The sequence below is a fragment of the Armigeres subalbatus genome, chromosome 1 (assembly GCF_024139115.2).
Source record: "Armigeres subalbatus isolate Guangzhou_Male chromosome 1, GZ_Asu_2, whole genome shotgun sequence".
NCBI lineage: Eukaryota > Metazoa > Arthropoda > Insecta > Diptera > Culicidae > Armigeres > Armigeres subalbatus.
The window spans coordinates 253,958,910-253,976,498 of NC_085139.1; positions in this window are offsets into that span (position 1 = coordinate 253,958,910).

Here is a 17,589-nt window from a genome sequence, read left to right on the forward strand (position 1 = left end):
TTCGGCGCTTTTTGATCGAATTGGCCACCTTCCGGGTACTTCCAGGTAGACCTGTGCGCCGATTGAAAAATGAGATAGATTATTTTCAGCCAGCGGCGGGGGCGTGGAGGCGTCACGCCGTTGGTGATCGGCGGTGGCGGCGGCGCGGCGTGGATCGACGTGAACTAGTTTCAAGCGCAAAAATTTCTTCAGAATTTCCTGAACGAATTCTGCCAGAAGTTCCTCCACAGGTTCATTGAAAAGATCGACAAGAAATTCCTCTGGACATTCCTCTAGATGCTCCTCCGTAATTGCCTCTGGAAACTTCCTTTAGAAGCTCCTCCCGCATTTTGTCTGGAAGTTCCTTCAGAAATTATTCCAGGAGAATCCCGGAGGAACTTCCAGAGGAACCTCCGGAAGAATTCCTGGAGAAACTTCTGGAGGAATTCCCGAAGCAACTTCCGGAGGAATTCCTGGAGGAACTTCCGGTGGAATTCTTGAAGGAACTTCCGGAGGAATTCCTGAAAGAATTTCCGGAGGAACTTCCGGAGGAATTCCTGGAGGAACTTCCGGAGGAATTCCTGGAGGAACTTCCGGAGGAATTCCTGGAGGAACTTCCGGAGGAATTCCTGGAGGAACTTCCGGAGGAATTCCTGGAGGAACTTCCAGAGGAATTCCTGGAGGAACTTCCGGAGGAACTCCTGGAGGAACTTCCGGAGGAACTCCTGGAGGAACTTCCGAGGAATTCCTGGAGGAACTTCCGGTGGAATTCCTGGAGGAACTTCCGGAGGAATTCCTGGAGGAACTTCCGGAGGAATTCCTGGAGGAACTTCCGGAGGAATTCCTGGAGGAACTTCCGGAGGAATTCCTGGAGGAAGTTCCGGAGGAATTCCTGGAGGAACTTCCGGAGGAATTCCTGGAGGAACTTCCGGAGGAACTTCCTGAGGAATTCCTGGAGGAACTTCCAGAGGAATTCCTGGAGGAACTTCCTGAGGAATTCCTGGAGAAACTTCCAGAGGAATTCCTGGAGGAACTTCCTGAGGAATTCCTGGAGAAGCTTCCTGAGGAATTCCTGGAGAAGCTTCCGGAGGAATTCCTGGAGAAAGTTCCGGAGGAATTTCCGGAGAAACTTCCGGAGGAATTCCTGGAAACAAGTGGAGGAATTCCTGGAGGAACTTACGAAGGTATTTCTGGAGGAGCTTCCGGAGGAATTCCTGGAGGAACTTCCAGAGGAATTTCCTGAGAAACTTCCGCAGGAATTTCCTGAGAAACTTCCGGAGGAATTCCTGGAGGAACTTCCGGAGGAATTCCTGGAGGAACTTACAGAGGAATTCTTGGAGGAACTTCCGGAGGAATTCCTGGAGGAGCTTCCGGAGGAATTCCTGGAGGAACTTCCGGAGGAATTTCCTGAGAAACTTCCGGAGGAATTCCTGGAGGAACTTGCGGAGGAATACCTGGAGGAACTTCCGGAGGAATTTCCGGAGAAACTACCGGAGGATTTCCGGAGAAACTTCCGTAGGAATTCCCGGAGGAACTTCCGGAGGAATTCCCGGAGGAACTTCCGGAGGAATTCCCGGAGGAACTTCCGGAAGAACTTCCGGAAGAACTTCCGGAGGAATTCCCGGAGGAACTTCCGGAGGAATTCCCGGAGGAACTTCCGGAGGAATTCCCGGAGAAACTTCCGGAGGAATTCCAGGAGGAACTTCCGGAGGAATTCCAGGAGGAACTTCCGGAGAAACTCCCGGAGGAACTTCCGGAGGAATTCCTGGATGAACTTCCGGAGGAATTCCGGAGGAACTTCGGAGGAATTCTGAGGAACTTCCGAGGAATTCCCGGAGGAACTTCGGAGGAATTCCTGAGGAACTTCGGAGGAATTCCCGGAGGAACTTCCGGAGGAATTTGGAGGAACTTCCGGAGGAATTCGGAGGAACTTCCGGAGGAATTCGGAGGAACTTCCGGAGGAATTCCCGGAGGAACTTCCGGAGGAATTCGGAGGAACTTCCGGAGGAATTCCCGGAGGAACTTCGGAGGAATTCCCGGAGGAACTTCGGAGGAATTCCCGGAGGAACTTCCGGAGGAATTCCGGAGGAACTTCCGGAGGAATTCCCGGAGGAACTTCCGGAGGAATTCCCGGAGGAACTTCCGGAGGAATTCAGGAGGAACTTCCGGAGGAATTCCCGGAGGAACTTCCGGAGGAATTCCCGGAGGAACTTCCGGAGGAATTCGGAGGAACTTCCGGAGGAATTCCCGGAGGAACTTCCGGAGGAATTCAGGAGGAACTTCGGAGGAATTCCCGGAGGAACTTCCGGAGGAATTCCTGGAGGAACTTCCGGAGGAATTCCCGGAGGAACTTCGGAGGAATTCGCGGAGGAACTTCCGGAGGAATCCCCGAGGAACTTCCGGAGGAATTCCTGGAGGAACTTCCGGAGGAATTCCTGGAGGAACTTCCGGAGGAATTCGCGGAGGAACTTCCGGAGGAATTCCCTGAGGAACTTCCGGAGGAATTCCCTGAGGAACTTCCGGAGGAATTCCCGGAGGAACTTCTGAAGGAACTTCCGGAGGAATTTTCCGGAGGAACTTCCGGAGGAATTTTCCGGAGGAACTTCCGGAGGAATTCCCGGAGGAACTTCGGAGGAATTCTTGGAGGAACTTCCTGAGGAATTCCCGGAGGAACTTCCGGAGGAATTCCCGGAGGAACTTCCGGAGGAATTCCCGGAGGAACTTCCGGAGGAATTCCCGGAGGAACTTCCGGAGGAATTCCCGGAGGAACTTCCGGAGGAATTCCCGGAGGAACTTCCGGAGGATTTCCCGGAGGAACTTCCGGAGGAATTCCCGGAGGAACTTCCGGAGGAATTCCCGGAGGAACTTCCGGAGGAATTCCCGGAGGAACTTCCGGAGGAATTCCCGGAGGAACTTCCGGAGGAATTCCCGGAGGAACTTCGGAGGAATTCCCGGAGGAACTTCCGGAGGAATTGGAGGAACTTCCGGAGGAATTCCCGGAGGAACTTCCGGAGGAATTCCGGAGGAACTTCCGGAGGAATTCCCGGAGGAACTTCCGGAGGAATTTCGAGGAACTTCCGGAGGAATTCCCGGAGGAACTTCGGAGGAATTCCCGGAGGAACTTCCGGAGGAATTCCCGGAGGAACTTCGGAGGAATTCCCGGAGGAACTTCGGAGGAATTCGGAGGAACTTCCGGAGGAATTCCCGGAGGAACTTCCGGAGGAATTCGAGGAACTTCCGGAGGAATTCGGAGGAACTTCCGGAGGAATTCCTGGAGGAACTTCCGGAGGAATTCCCGGAGGAACTTCCGGAGGGAATTCCGGAGGAACTTCCGTAAGGATTCCCGGAGGAACTTCCGGAGGAATTCCGGAGGAACTTCGGAGGAATTCGGAGGAACTTCCGGAGGAATTCCCGGAGGAACTTCCGGAGGAATTCGGAGGAACTTCGGAGGAATTCTGGAGGAACTTCCGGAGGAATTCCCGGAGGAACTTCGGAGGAATTCCCGGAGGAACTTCCGGAGGAATTCCCGGAGGAACTTCCGGAGGAATTCGGAGGAACTTCCGGAGGAATTCGGAGGAATTTCGGAGGAATTCCCGGAGGAACTTCCGGAGGAATTCCCGGAGAAACCCCCGGAGGAATTCCCGGAGGAACGTCCGGAGGAATTCCTGGAGGAACTTCCGGAGGAATTCCTGAGGAACTTCCGGAGGAATTCGGAGGAACTTCCGGAGGAATTCCCGGAGGAACTTCCGGAGGAATTCCCGGAGGAACTTCCGGAGGAATTCCCGGAGGAACTTCCGGGGGAATTCCCGGAGGAACTTCCGGAGGAATTCCCGGAGGAACTTCCGGAGGAATTCTCAGAGGAACTTCCGACGTCGCCGCGGTGGCATTTTGGTTCCTCCTGGACGAATTTCCGGAGGAATTCCTGGAGGAACTTCCGGAGAAATTCCTTTGAGGAACTTCTGGAGGAATTCCTTTGAGAAACTTCCGTAGGAATTTCCAACAAACAAGTTGGGATAGTTGAATAAGTTTGTTTTTTGGCTGAAGAAGACTATTTTTGGTTCAATAGGCACTTTATCAGCTTCCAATGTTTTAATGGTATTTCATCCATCATTCGACCACTGCGGGTGACGTCAATAGAAAGATCATGCTAAGAGCCATTTTCCGGCGGGGTCATACGTCGCCGCGGTGGCATTTTGGCCCCGATCCAACAATCCAACCAGTAAGTGGTTATTTTTAGATTTTTATAGCCCAAATTCAGTCGCGAACGTTGCAAACAAAAAATTCGCTCGTTCGGTAGGCCGGACGGAACGGATGACGGAATGCAGGTTTCAGGCTCGTGCTTTATCTATTCTGAGCTGGGGCTTGGGTGAACCGATCTGTCGAAATTAATTCAACCCGGTCGTCAATCTTCTGCATTCGTTCGTATTTTTTGCCTGCCGCTCCCGCCCCGATCGACACGCTTGAAATGGACGGTGCCAAAGCGATGAATGTTGCGGTGCCACGTGATGTCTGCCAAGGGGGCCCATCACGAACGAACTTGTGGATAATTGGAAAATAGGGCACGGCCTCGGGGGTACTGACATCTGTCAGCTTATTTGATAAAAGAGATTCAATTGAGTGAAAAACGTCAAAACCGATTGCCGGCGGATATGGGTATCGTGCGATTCGGTTGTCTTGAATCAAACCATGATTAGCTTGTCTTTCAACCCGTAGGGGCACGTTCAACCATATAATACCTCATGTATATTTATGTATTTGAATCAAATCTTTGTTCAACTTTTCCAGTAAAAGCTTAGAAAAAAATCGGGTTAAAATAATAGAAGAATGTAGATAACGACAGAAAATAAACAGTGAAATGACGAAGATAAAAAATCAAGACAAGATAAACGAAGGAGAAAAAAGCAACCATGAATAAAGAAAAAGCTAACAAATTCGGAACACACTACATTGCACAATTTTTTTTTTCTTCAAGTCTATGCTCTATCAAAATCACCATCGAGCGAACACGAAACATTGTACTATAGCGCATATTTCTAAAAGCTTTGTCGTCCCAATTTCACTAAATAGCATTGTTGTTTTTTTTGTTCCACAAAATTTCCCGATGTCGTCACCCCATTCTGTGGAAGAGGCTTTATTAAATTTTAATGCAGCGTTCGATCGCTGCTGCGGTCTGACAGAACATCAGCTGCCAGATTGTACCACTCTCGGCTGGCAAAACACTATCTGGCGGAGGCGCACCGTAAAGTGGATGTTCTTGGCTGTCTTCGGCTGCTGCGCTGGCTGTGGAAGAACGTCGCAATATTAGCCCTTCTTATGTCGTAAGGGTCGTAAATTGCGGAATCGGAATTTACGGCAATATTATACGTGCGAAGAATGTTAATATCGAGACACAATGATGATTGAAGGAATATTGAGCCATCATGTGATAACGAGCACGTAGATAGAATTTAGCGACGCGAAGCAGGTGAGGATATTTTGCTTTTGCTGCTATTGAATTGGAGGCTGTCGTTTTTACGATTCTTCAATAGGGTGGCTCAAAAAACACTTTTTCAAATTTTTTGATGGGCCGCCCTCTTATTCTATTTGACCGCCCTCTAGGTTTTATTTGATGCCCTGATGCTCTGGACAAAATTTCAGCCAAATCGGTCAACGTTTGTGCAGCGCTAAACTCGTTGGAAGTTTATATGGAAAAATGTATGCAGAAAAATCCAAAAACAGTGATTTGCAGTTGGACGGCACAATTTACGATCAAGAACCATAATACTCATTCAGTTCTTGTAAAATAAAGTACAGAATGTTATGCTGAAAACCGCGAGAAGATAAGAGTTTATTCATAAGATATTAGCATTTTACTGGAGTGTTGTAGGGGTGAATTTATTTCTTTTCAAATGTAAAAGAAACGAAATTTGCTCAAACCCCACTGTAGAGAAATGCTAATAACTCAACCGGGCAAACTCGAATCTTCTCGCGGTTTTCTGCATAACATTTTGTATTAAATTCTCCAAGATCTGAATGAGTATCATAGTTCTTCATCGTAAGTTGTGTAGTCCAGCTGCAATTTACTGTTTTTGGATGTTTCTGCATACATTTTTGCATATAAACTTCCATCGAGTTTAGCACCGCTCAAACGTTGACCGATTTGACTGAAATTTTGTCCAGAGCATCAGGGCATATAGAACCGAATAAGAGGGCGGCCCATCAAAAAACTTGAACAAAGTTTTTCCCATACTAATTTGAGCCACCCTATTCTTCAACCATGCTGCATGCATTCATGTTTTGTTTTCAGAGTGTCGGCAAAAAAATTGACGAATATCAGCCATCTGTAGAGATTGCGTCAGAAAATTTTCCTGAAATTCAGCATGGGCAAGATTTCATGAAATCCGTCAAAGGCATTTTTTGTTCCCTTGGTACCACATTTCGAATATCGAGAAGATTTCTCACTTAACGTTTCAAAAGGACCTAAGTAACACTTTTTTTTCATGAATTAATTTGAGTACAGCAAACAAAAGCTTTCATGTTGTTCTGTTGATTGCGCAATTCAAATTCATTCTTGAAAAAAATGTTACTTAAGTCCTTTTGAAAAGTTAAACGAGATTTTTCGAAATTTTTGAAAAGGCTTGGAAAGAACTCTTAATTTTTTTCTTCTATAATAAACTATTTTGAGTCTACAGTTCTAAAGATCTTTCAAAAAATCTCGTAATTATCTTGTTGACAGTCAGTGGCAGGAAACTTTTCCGAACCTTACCATAGTGTCAGGCTGATGTTTGATGCCAATACTTACAGTCTCACCGATAATGCTAGTCAACAGTATTTTACTCTCAAAGGAAAAACGAAGAAAATACAACCGTCGCTCAATTAGAGTCTTAATGTACGGTAATTGATTTCTGGGCACCTTCTTGTGCCCACTTCGAAAAAAAGCCCACTTCGAAAGAAATATCCCTGATCTAAGATTGATGGTCATATTTCTTAAAATCTGATCACGAAATAAACCCGACAGGAGGGAAAAATATCACAAAAAACTGTAGACATATGTGTAATCAATTTTATGTATTGAAGATACTATTTTGGAACATTCCAGTTCATCCAAAATATCCGTGAGTTCAGGTCTTGAATTCTACCATAGAAGCGAAAGGTAATGTGCACATAAAAATACTCAGAGTACATCCTACTCAGTTCAAAGATATCAAATAACTCATGGAAAATTTTTCTGCGTGTCCCATAGTGACATTCTAGAATGCGCGAAATGTTCTGAAGTTCAGCTCGTAAGACCTACGCTACAACGGTCTCGAAAATGTTTTCGGCAGCTATCAAAAACCTTCCCAACAGATCCTTGGATACCTGCCAAGAAATGTTATACCGATCTTTCTGCACTTCAGTACACTGCAGGTCATCCAAAACGTTCTTGAGTTCAGGTCGTCAGATCTACAATCAAGTAGAAGCGCAATGCTTGTTTCAAATCAAGCTCAGGTCATCCTGCCCAGTTCAAAGAAATCAAATGAGTTATGGGAAATTTTGCTGCGTGCCCCAGAATGCCATTCTAGAATGCGCGAAATGTTCTGAAGTTCTGCTCGTAAGTCCTACGCAACAACGGCTTAGGAAATGTTTTAGGCAGCTATCAAAAACCTTCCCAACAGATCCTTGGATACTTGCCAAGAAACTTTATATCGATCTTTCTGCATTTCAGTACACTGCAGGTCATCCAAAACGTTCTTGAGTTCAGGTCGTCAGATCTACATTCAAGTAGAAGCGCAATGGTTGTTTCAAATCAAGCTCAAGTCCTACGGCACTGTTCAAAGAAATCAAATCACTTATTGGAAATTATGCTGCGTGCCTCATATTGACATTCTAGAATGCGCGAAATGTTCTGAAGTTCAGCTCGTAAGACCTACGCTACAACGGCCTCGAAAATGTTTTAGGCAGCTATCAAAAACCTTCCCAACAGATCCTTGGATACCTGCCAAGAAACGTTATACCGATCTTTCTGCATTTCAATACACTCAAAGCCATCTAAAACGTTCTTGGGTTCAGGTCGTTAGACCTACATTACAACGGCCTCGAAAATGTTTTCGGCAGCTATCAAAACCTTTCCCAACAGATCCTTGGATACCTGCCAAGAAACGTTAAACCGATCTTTTTGCACTTCAGTACAATGCAGGTCATCGAAAACGTTCTTGAGGTCAGGTCATCAGATCTACAATCAAGTAGAAGCGCAATGCTTGTTTCAAATCAAGCTCAGGTCATCCTGCCCAGTTCAAAGAAATCAAATGAGTTATGGAAAATTTTGCTGCGTGCCCCAGAATGTCATTCTAGAATGCGCGAAATGTTCTGAAGTTCTGCTCGTAAGTCCTACGCAACAACGGCCTAGGAAATGTTTTCGGCAGCTATAAAACCTTCCCAACAGCTCCTTGGATACCTGCCAAGAAACGTTATACCGATCTTTCTGCATTTCAATACACTCAAAACCATCTGAAACGTTCTTGAGTTCAGGTCGTTAGACCTACGTTACAACGGCCTCGAAAATAGTTTCGGCAGCTATCAAAACCTTTCCCAACAGATCTTTGGATACCTGCCAAGAAACGTTATACCGATCTTTCTGCATTTCAATATACTGGAGGCCATCCTAAACGTTCTTGAGTTCAGGTCGTCAGATCTACAATCAAGTAGAAGCGCAATGCTTGTTTCAAATCAAGCTCAGGTCGTCTTGCTCAGTTTGAAGAAACCAAATGACTTATTGAAAATGTGTCTACCTGCTCCATAATTACATTCTAAAATGCGCGAAATGTTCTGAAGTTCGGCTCGTTAGACCTACGCAACAACGGCCTCCAAAATGTTTTCCACAGCTATCGAAACCCTTCGCAACAGATCCTTGGATACCTGCCAAGAAATGTTATACTGATCTTTCTGCATTTCAATACACTGAAGGCCATATAAAACGTTCTTGAGTTCAGGTCGTCAGATCTACAATCAAATAAAAGCGCAATGCTTGTTTCAAATTCATCTCAGGTCGTCCTGCTCAGTTCAAAGAAATTAAATGAATTATTAGAAATTCTCCTGCGCACCATTCTGCTGCGTATCAAAACCAGGCATTGCAATTCATCCCATCATTCGATTTTTTGAGCAAAGATACTGATGATATGCTGGGATATCGATCTCAGTTATCTATCTGCTCAGTAAACAAAGTGCAATGTTCGCCATGGAGAAAAGTTTTTTCACTGTTTTTGTTGTAGCAACGCCCTCGCAACGTGAACAAACCCCGAACCGCACTGTCTATCAGGATCATCATCAAATGCTCAAATGATAATATCTTTTCAGAGTGCTCTTTGATTAGGGATAATATCTTTGCACAAGCAAAGATGACATCCTGTGCTCAGATGATATTGCAATGCCTGATCAAAACCATTCCCAACAGATCTTTGGATACCTGCCAAGAAATGTTATACCGATCTTTCTGCATTTCAATACACTCAAGGCCATCCAAAACGTTCTTGAGTTCAGGTCGTCAAATCTACAATCAAGTAGAAGCGCAATGGATGTTTTCAAATCAAGCTCATCCGGCACAGCTCAAAGAAATCAAATGACTTATAGAAATATTTTTTGCGTGCCCCAGAATGACATGCTAGAATGCGCGAAATGTTCTGAAGTCCAGCTCGTAAGACCCACGCTACAACGGTCTCGAAAATGTTTTCGGCAGCTATCAAAAACCTTCCCAACAGATCCTTGGATACCTGCCAAGAAATGTTAAACCGATCTTTCTGCACTTCAGTACACTGCAAGTCATCCAAAACGTTCTTGAGTTCAGGTCGTCAAATCTACAATCAAGTAGAAGCGCAATGCTTGTTTCAAATCAAGCTCAAGTCATCCTGCCCAGTTCGAAGAAATCAAATGAGTTATGGGAAATTTTGCTGCGTGCCTCAGAATGTCATTCTAAAATGCGCGAAATGTTCTGAAGTTCGGCTCGTAAGACCTACGCAACAACGGCCTCGAAAATGTTTTCGGCAGCTATCAAAAACCTTCCCAACAGATCCTTGGATTCCTGCCAAGAAACATTATACCGATCTTTCTGCATTTCAATACACTCAAAGCCATCCAAAACGTTCTCGAGTTCAGGTCGTCAGACCTACAATCAAGTAGAAGCGCAATGCTTGTTTCAAATCAAGCTCAGGTCATCCTGCCCAGTTCAAAGAAATCAAATGAGTTATGGGAAATTTTGCTGCGTGCCTCAGAATGTCATTCTAGAATGCGCGAAATGTTCTGAAGTTATGCTCGTAAGTCCTACGCTACAACGGCCTAGGAAATGTTTTAGGCAGCTATCAAAAACCTTCCCAACAGATCCTTGTATGCCTGCCAAGAAACGTTATACCGATCTTTCTGCATTTCAATACACTCAAAGCCATCTAAAACGTTCTTGGGTTCAGGTCGTTAGACCTACATTACAACGGCCTCGAAAATGTTTTCGGCAGCTATCAAAACCTTTCCCAACAGATCCAACATGAAACAAGCATTGCGCTTCTACATGATTGTAGATCTAAAGACCTGAACTCAAGAACGTTTTGGATGGCCTCCAGTATATTGAAATGCAAAAAGATCGGTATAACGTTTCTTGGCAGGTATCCAAGGATCTGTTGGGAAAGGTTTTGATAGCTGCCGAAAACATTTTCGAGGCCGTTGTAATGTAGGTCTAACGACCTGAACCCAAGAACGTTTTAGATGGCTTTGAGTGTATTGAAATGCAGAAAGATCGGTATAACGTTTCTTGGCAGGTATACAAGGATCTGTTGGGAAGGTTTTTGATAGCTACCTAAAACATTTCCTAGGCCGTTGTAGCGTAGGACTTACGAGCAGAACTTCAGAACATTTCGCGCATTCTAGAATGACATTTTGGGGCACGCAGCAAAAGTTCCCATAACTTATTTGATTTCTTTGAACAGTGCCGTATGACTTGAGTTTGATTTGAAACAACCATTGCGCTTCTACTTGAATGTAGATCTGACGACCTGAACTCAAGAACGTTTTGGATGACCTGCAGTGTACTGAAATGCAGAAAGATCGATATAAAGTTTCTTGGCAGGTATCCAAGGATCTGTTGGGAAGGTTTTTGATAGCTGCCGAAAACATTTTCGAGGCCGTTGTTGCGTAGGTCTTACGAGCCGAACTTCAGAACATTTCGCGCATTTTAGAATGACATTCTGAGGCACGCAGCAAAATTTCCCATAACTCATTTGATTTCTTCGAACTGGGCAGGATGACCTGAGCTTGATTTGAAACAAGCATTGCGCTTCTACTTGATTGTAGATTTGACGAGCTGAACTCAAGAACGTTTTGGATGACCCGCAGTGTACTGAAGTGCAGAAAGATCGGTATAACATTTCTTGGCAGGTATCCAAGGATCTGTTGGGAAGGTTTTTGATAGCTGCCGAAAACATTTTCGAGACCGTTGTAGCGTAGGTCTTACGAGCTGAACTTCAGAACATTTCGCACATTCTAGAATGTCACTATGGGACACGCAGAAAAATTTTCCATGAGTTATTTGATATCTTTGAACTGAGTAGGATGTACTCTGAGTATTTGTATGTGCACATTACCTTTCGCTTCTATGGTAGAATTCAAGACCTGAACTCACGGATATTTTGGATGAACTGGAATGTTCCAAAATAGTATCTTCAATACATAAAATTGATTACACATATGTCTACAGTTTTTTGTGATATTTTTCCCTCCTGTCTGGTTTATTTCGTGATCAGATTTTAAGAAATATGACCATCAATCTTAGATCAGGGATATTTCTTTCAATATCGGTAATTACAGTAATCAGATAACTTGGAAACGTTCAAAATCACTTCTACTTGATATATTTCATGTATCTACTTTATTTTATGGCGCCAGAACTTTATTGCACTTGATTACTGAAGAAATTTGGCCATCATAGCAAAAAATAAGGAAAAAACACAGACATTTTCGATACTAATGAACGCGGGGAGGGGTCTAGCGGGGCGGCACCTATGTCAAAAGAAAGCGCTACAAATCCCCTTTGAGAAAAGCCCGGGGTCATGAAATTTGGTCAACGATTTACCGAGAACGAGCACTTTGAACGAGTTGACTGTCGTCCCGGCCTTTTAAGGGTTAAATGGAGTGCTTTCACTTGTCATAGAACAAGTGACTATCATCCAATTCAATAGATACGAATCTTAACCTCAATAGTAAAGTCGTCTTTAGTGTCTCGTCTTGACTCGCTGAGTATTTGTAAAGTAACATTAAACTGGTAGAAACAAAATAAAGGGGAAAGCCTCCTTTCAAGAGACCTGGAAGCCACCTTTCGAAAGGTTATTAAGCCTCCTTTCAAGAAGCTCGGAAGCCTCCTTCCAAGAGGTTCGGAAGCCTCCTTTCAAGAGGTTAGTGTGGGGTTTGTGTAAAATACCCTCATCGTAAAGGGGCCCTCCTTAGCCGTGCGGTAAGACGCGCGGCTACAAAGCAAGACCATGCTGAGGGCGGCTGGGTTCGATTCCCGATGCCGGTCTAGGCAATTTTCGGATTGGAAATTGTCTCGACTTCCCTGGGCATAAAAGTATCATCGTGCTAGCCTCATGATATACGAATGCAAAAATGGTAACCTGGCTTAGAAACCTCGCAGTTAATAACTGTGGAAGTGCTAAATGAACACTAAGCTGCAAGGCGGCTCTGTCCCAGTGTGGGGATGTAATGCCAATGAGAAGAAGAAGAAGAAGAAGTGTATTAAAAGATTCACACACATCAGCGTATCAATCGGCGAGCAGCGAAGCTCGGAAGCCTCCTTTCAAGAGGCTCGGAAACCTCCTTTCAAGAGGCTCGGAAGCCTCCTTTCAAGAGGCTCGGAAGCCTCCTTTCAAGAGGCTCGGAAGCCTCCTTTCAAGAGGCTCGGAAGCCTCCCCGAGCAACACACAAGTTGCATAAAAATCACAATAACTTACATGTGACCAGATTCAGTCGCAATTAGGTTGCTGCAACCAGATTCGCATGACTTGTGCTGCTTGGGTCTTTTCAAGAGGCTCGGTAGCCTCCTTTCAAGAGGCTCGGAAGCCTCCTTTCAAGAGGCTCGGAAGCCTCCTTTCAAGAGGCTCGGAAGCCTCCTTTCAAGAGGCTCGGAAGCCTCATTTCAAGAGGCTCGGAAGCCTCCTTTCAAGAGGCTCGGAAGCCTCCTTTCAAGAGGCTCGGAAACCACCTTTCAAGAGGCCCGGAGGCCCCCTTTCAAAAGGCTCAGGCCTCCTTTCAAGAGGCTCGGAAGCCTCCTTTCAAGAGGCTGGAAAGCCTCTTTTCAAGAGGCCTCAGAAGCCTCCTTTCAAGAGGCTCAGGAAGCCTCCTTTCAAGAGGCCCGGAAGCCTCCTTCCAAGAGGCTTGGAAGCCTCCTTCCAAGAGGCCCGGGAAGCCTCCTTCAAGAGGCTCAGGCCTCCTTTCAAGAGGCCCGGAAGCCTCCTTTCAAGAGGCTCAGAAGCCTCCTTTCAAGAGGCTCGGAAGCCTCCTTTCAAGAGGCTCGGAAGCCTCCTTTCAAGAGGCCTCAGAGCCTCCTTTCAAGAGGCTCAGAAGCCTCCTTTCAAGAGGCTCAGAAGCCTCCTTTCAAGAGGCCCAAGCCTCCTATCAAGAGGCTCAGAAGCCTCCTTCAAGAGGCCCGGAAGCCTCCTTTCAAGAGGCTCGGAAGCCTCCTTCAAGAGGCTCGGAAGCCTCCTTTCAAGAGGCTCAAGCCTCCTTTCAAGAGGCCCCGGAAGCCTCCTTTCAAGAGGCTCAGAAGCCTCCTTTCAAGAGGCTCGGAAGCCTCCTTTCAAGAGCTCAGAAGCCTCCTTTCAAGAGGCTCGGAAGCCTCCTTTCAAGAGGCTCAGAGCCTCCTTTCAAGAGGCTCAGAAGCCTCCTTTCAAGAGGCTCGGAAGCCTCCTTTCAAGAGGCTCGGAAGCCTCCTTTCAAGAGGCTCAAGCCTCCTTCAAGAGGCTCAAGCCTCCTTTCAAGAGGCCTGGAAGCCTCCTTTCAAGAGGCCTGGAAGCCTCCTTTCAAGAGGCTCGGAAGCCTCCTTCAAGAGCTCGGAAGCCTCCTTTCAAGAGGCCTGGAAGCCTCCTTTCAAGAGGCCCGGAAGCCTCCTTTCAAGAGGCTCGGAAGCCTCCTTTCAAGAGGCTCAGCCTCCTTTCAAGAGGCTCAAAGCCTCCTTCAAGAGGCTCAGAAGCCTCCTTTCAAGAGGCTCAGGAAGCCTCCTTTCAAGAGGCCTCAGAAGCCTCCTTTCAAGAGGCTCTGGAAGCCTCCTTTCAAGAGGCTCAGAAGCCTCCTTTCAAGAGGCCTGGAAGCCTCCTTTCAAGAGGCTCAGAAGCCTCCTTTCAAGAGGCTCAGAAGCCTCCTTTCAAGAGCTCAGGAAGCCTCCTTTCAAGAGGCTCCGGAAGCCTCCTTTCAAGAGGCTCGGAAGCCTCCTTTCAAGAGGCTCAAGCCTCCTTTCAAGAGGCTCAAGCCTCCTTTCAAGAGGCCTGGAAGCCTCCTTCAAGAGGCCTGGAAGCCTCCTTTCAAGAGGCTCGGAAGCCTCCTTTCAAGAGGCTCAAGCCTCCTTTCAAGAGGCCTGGAAGCCTCCTTTCAAGAGGCCTGGAAGCCTCCTTTCAAGAGGCCCGAAGCCTCCTTTCAAGAGGCTCGGAAGCCTCCTTCAAGAGGCTGGAAGCCTCCTTCAAGAGGCTCGGAAGCCTCCTTTCAAGAGGCTCAGGCCTCCTTCAAGAGGCCTCAAGCCTCCTTTCAAGAGGCTCAGAAGCCTCCTTTCAAGAGGCTCAGGAAGCCTCCTTTCAAGAGGCCTGGAAGCCTCCTTTCAAGAGGCTCAGGAAGCCTCCTTTCAAGAGGCTCGGAAGCCTCCTTTCAAGAGGCTCAGGCCTCCTTCAAGAGGCCTGGAAGCCTCCTTCAAGAGGCCTGGAAGCCTCCTTTCAAGAGGCTCAGGCCTCCTTCAAGAGGCCCGGAAGCCTCCTTTCAAGAGGCCTGGAAGCCTCCTTCAAGAGGCCCGGAAGCCTCCTTTCAAGAGGCTCGAAGCCTCCTTTCAAGAGGCCTGGAAGCCTCCTTTCAAGAGGCCTGGAAGCCTCATTTCAAGAGGCTCAGGCCTCCTTTCAAGCGGCCTGGAAGCCTCCTTCAAGAGGCCTCGAAGCCTCCTTTCAAGAGGCCTCAAGCCTCCCTTTCAAGCGGCTCAAGCCTCCTTTCAAGAGGCTCTGGAAGCCTCCTTTCAAGAGGCCTGGAAGCCTCCTTTCAAGACGCTCTGAAGCCTCCTTTCAAGAGGCTCGGAAGCCTCCTTTTAAGAGGCTCGGAAGCCTCCTTTCAAGAGGCTCGGAAGCCTCCTTTCAAGAGGCTCGGAAGCCTCCTTTCAAGAGGCTCGGAAGCCTCCTTTCAATAGGCTCGGAAGCCTCCTTTCAATAAGCTCGGAAGCCTCCTTTCAAGAGGCTCGGAAGCCTCCTTTCAAGCAGTTCCGAAGCCTTCTTTTGAAGGACTCGCAAACAACCAAATGTCCTCAAAGTTATGTAGGATGCCGGATGTATAATTTGAATTCGAATTGGAAAATTTCACGGAATAATGAAAAATTATGTTAACGTTTTGAAGAGTCATACTTCGCTTTAGTTTTCAGTTTCGTTCTTCATATGACTATTTAGTTACGCATATTGTCATTTAATGCGCGAAAATAGAGGTAACTACCTCAATGAATGCAAACGTGAATACTTTTCAAGAAAAAGGTTGAGAATCGTTGATCTTAGTGACAATTCACCAAATGTAGTCACCTATTCTGGAACGCAACCCACATTCCTTAGTCTTCTTTCTTTTTCTATACGGTCTCTGCTCCTCACAAATACTTTTTTTCTGCCACTAATACTTGTCATGGTATAGTATCCGGTGTATACAATATCTAAAGTTGATTTGATTTTTTTCCTTTAAGGGCAACTCCCTCGCTTTTAAAACTTTTGTATTTAAGTTTCAATTATTCAGCATCTGCATTATTTTTTTTTACCCCAAGGTGTCTATCTTGCTCTGAGCTTTTCGCTCTTACCAGTCAATCTAAAAAGATAATTCATCATGTTGTATTAAAATTCTTCCATGACAGCATCAGCATTCGCATTCATCGTTAGCTTCCAAAAATTTTCCGCCATCTGCATCAATTCAATGGAATCAATAAAACCCCTCCGGATCGATCTTCATCAGTCACTAAACATTCCGAATCCAGACGCCACAAATCACTCCGGGCTGATGTGACAGTCCCAGACGACGCCATCCACCGCCCGCTTCCTGCCGGTAAAGTGAAATCCCTGCACAAAAAGCCATCGATGTCCATTAGGATCCGGCCCAATGACGGCCAATAAGGTGAATCCGGTCCCGTCCCGGTGCACATTTGTCTTCATCCCTTCGATGCGATGTCCCACCCGTACTCCGGCCTGTCACTTCCATTATTCATCTTCTACTTTTCACTGGGCTGAAAGTCGAGCCTCTGTTGGGGCGAGCAGAAAGTCGAAGCTGAACGGAAAAAAAACTGGGTGGAAAAATCCGATGCAATTCGATTCACACTAGAAGGGTGACCGATTTTCCAGTTAACATAGTTAGTAATGGGAGACGACATTTTTTCGGAAGATGGCCTGATAATTGAAAAATATTAGTGCTTGCATTCTGGGCCCTGGTGTCATGTTTTGGGACAAAAGAAGAACTGGACTGGATTTCTGAACCGGATCACATCGTGTTCCACCAATCGGAAAACTAGTTGATCACCTTTTGGGATTCGCATTCTTTTTTTCTTCGTCCCCAGCACCGCATTGTGTTTCGTGATGTAAAAAGAACCCTATCCGATGGCGATGTTGCGGGTTGTATGGCAAAGACTTCGATTTTCTTGGATACACAATGCAGTGATAAACCTTCTGGGAGAATGAAAGGAGGAAAAAACGAGCTCACCCGATTCACTCATCAATCTTATTTTATGGATTGATAAATCAGCACCTTGTAATCAAAGTTTGTTTGAACGAGAAACGGATGGTGGAAAAATGGAACTATCGAATGGAGTAGTGGGAAAAAATACGCCAAAAGATTGAGGGATTCAGTTTGTTGAAGGTCTCGTGGGAATGGTGGCATTAATCCCAAGGCTTTAGGAAAAACACTTAACGAGTCTGTACGATATTAATCACGCTTGTAGCGAAAATGTTAGCAATTTATCTTCGCGGTTCGGCATGGGACAGATGGTGGTGATGATAAATATTTGATTAGCTGTATTTGATTACCGCTAAACGGAGTAGCTTTCATTTATATTTATTATACATCATTATTCAATTGTCGACTATATGACACCATCTCAAAACCATTACCCAGAATTGATTAGTGCCCGAAAAATATAGTTGAGGAGTGAGGAAAACTCGTTGATTGACTAGCTGACTGGCCGACGAATAGCGATTCTTCACATTCATATTTCTTCTACAACCGTGAAGTACCATTTCATCAAGATTTGTTCTGCTTCGGCACATGTCAATTCTCAGTTTGCCACACACAAGGCCACACATGTCTTTTACAGAAATTTTCCATTCCTAATTCATAGGTTCGCCACGATCAAAGCAACCATAAATTGGAAAGTTGCGTCATTCATTTCTTCCCTTCCTTTCTATTTCC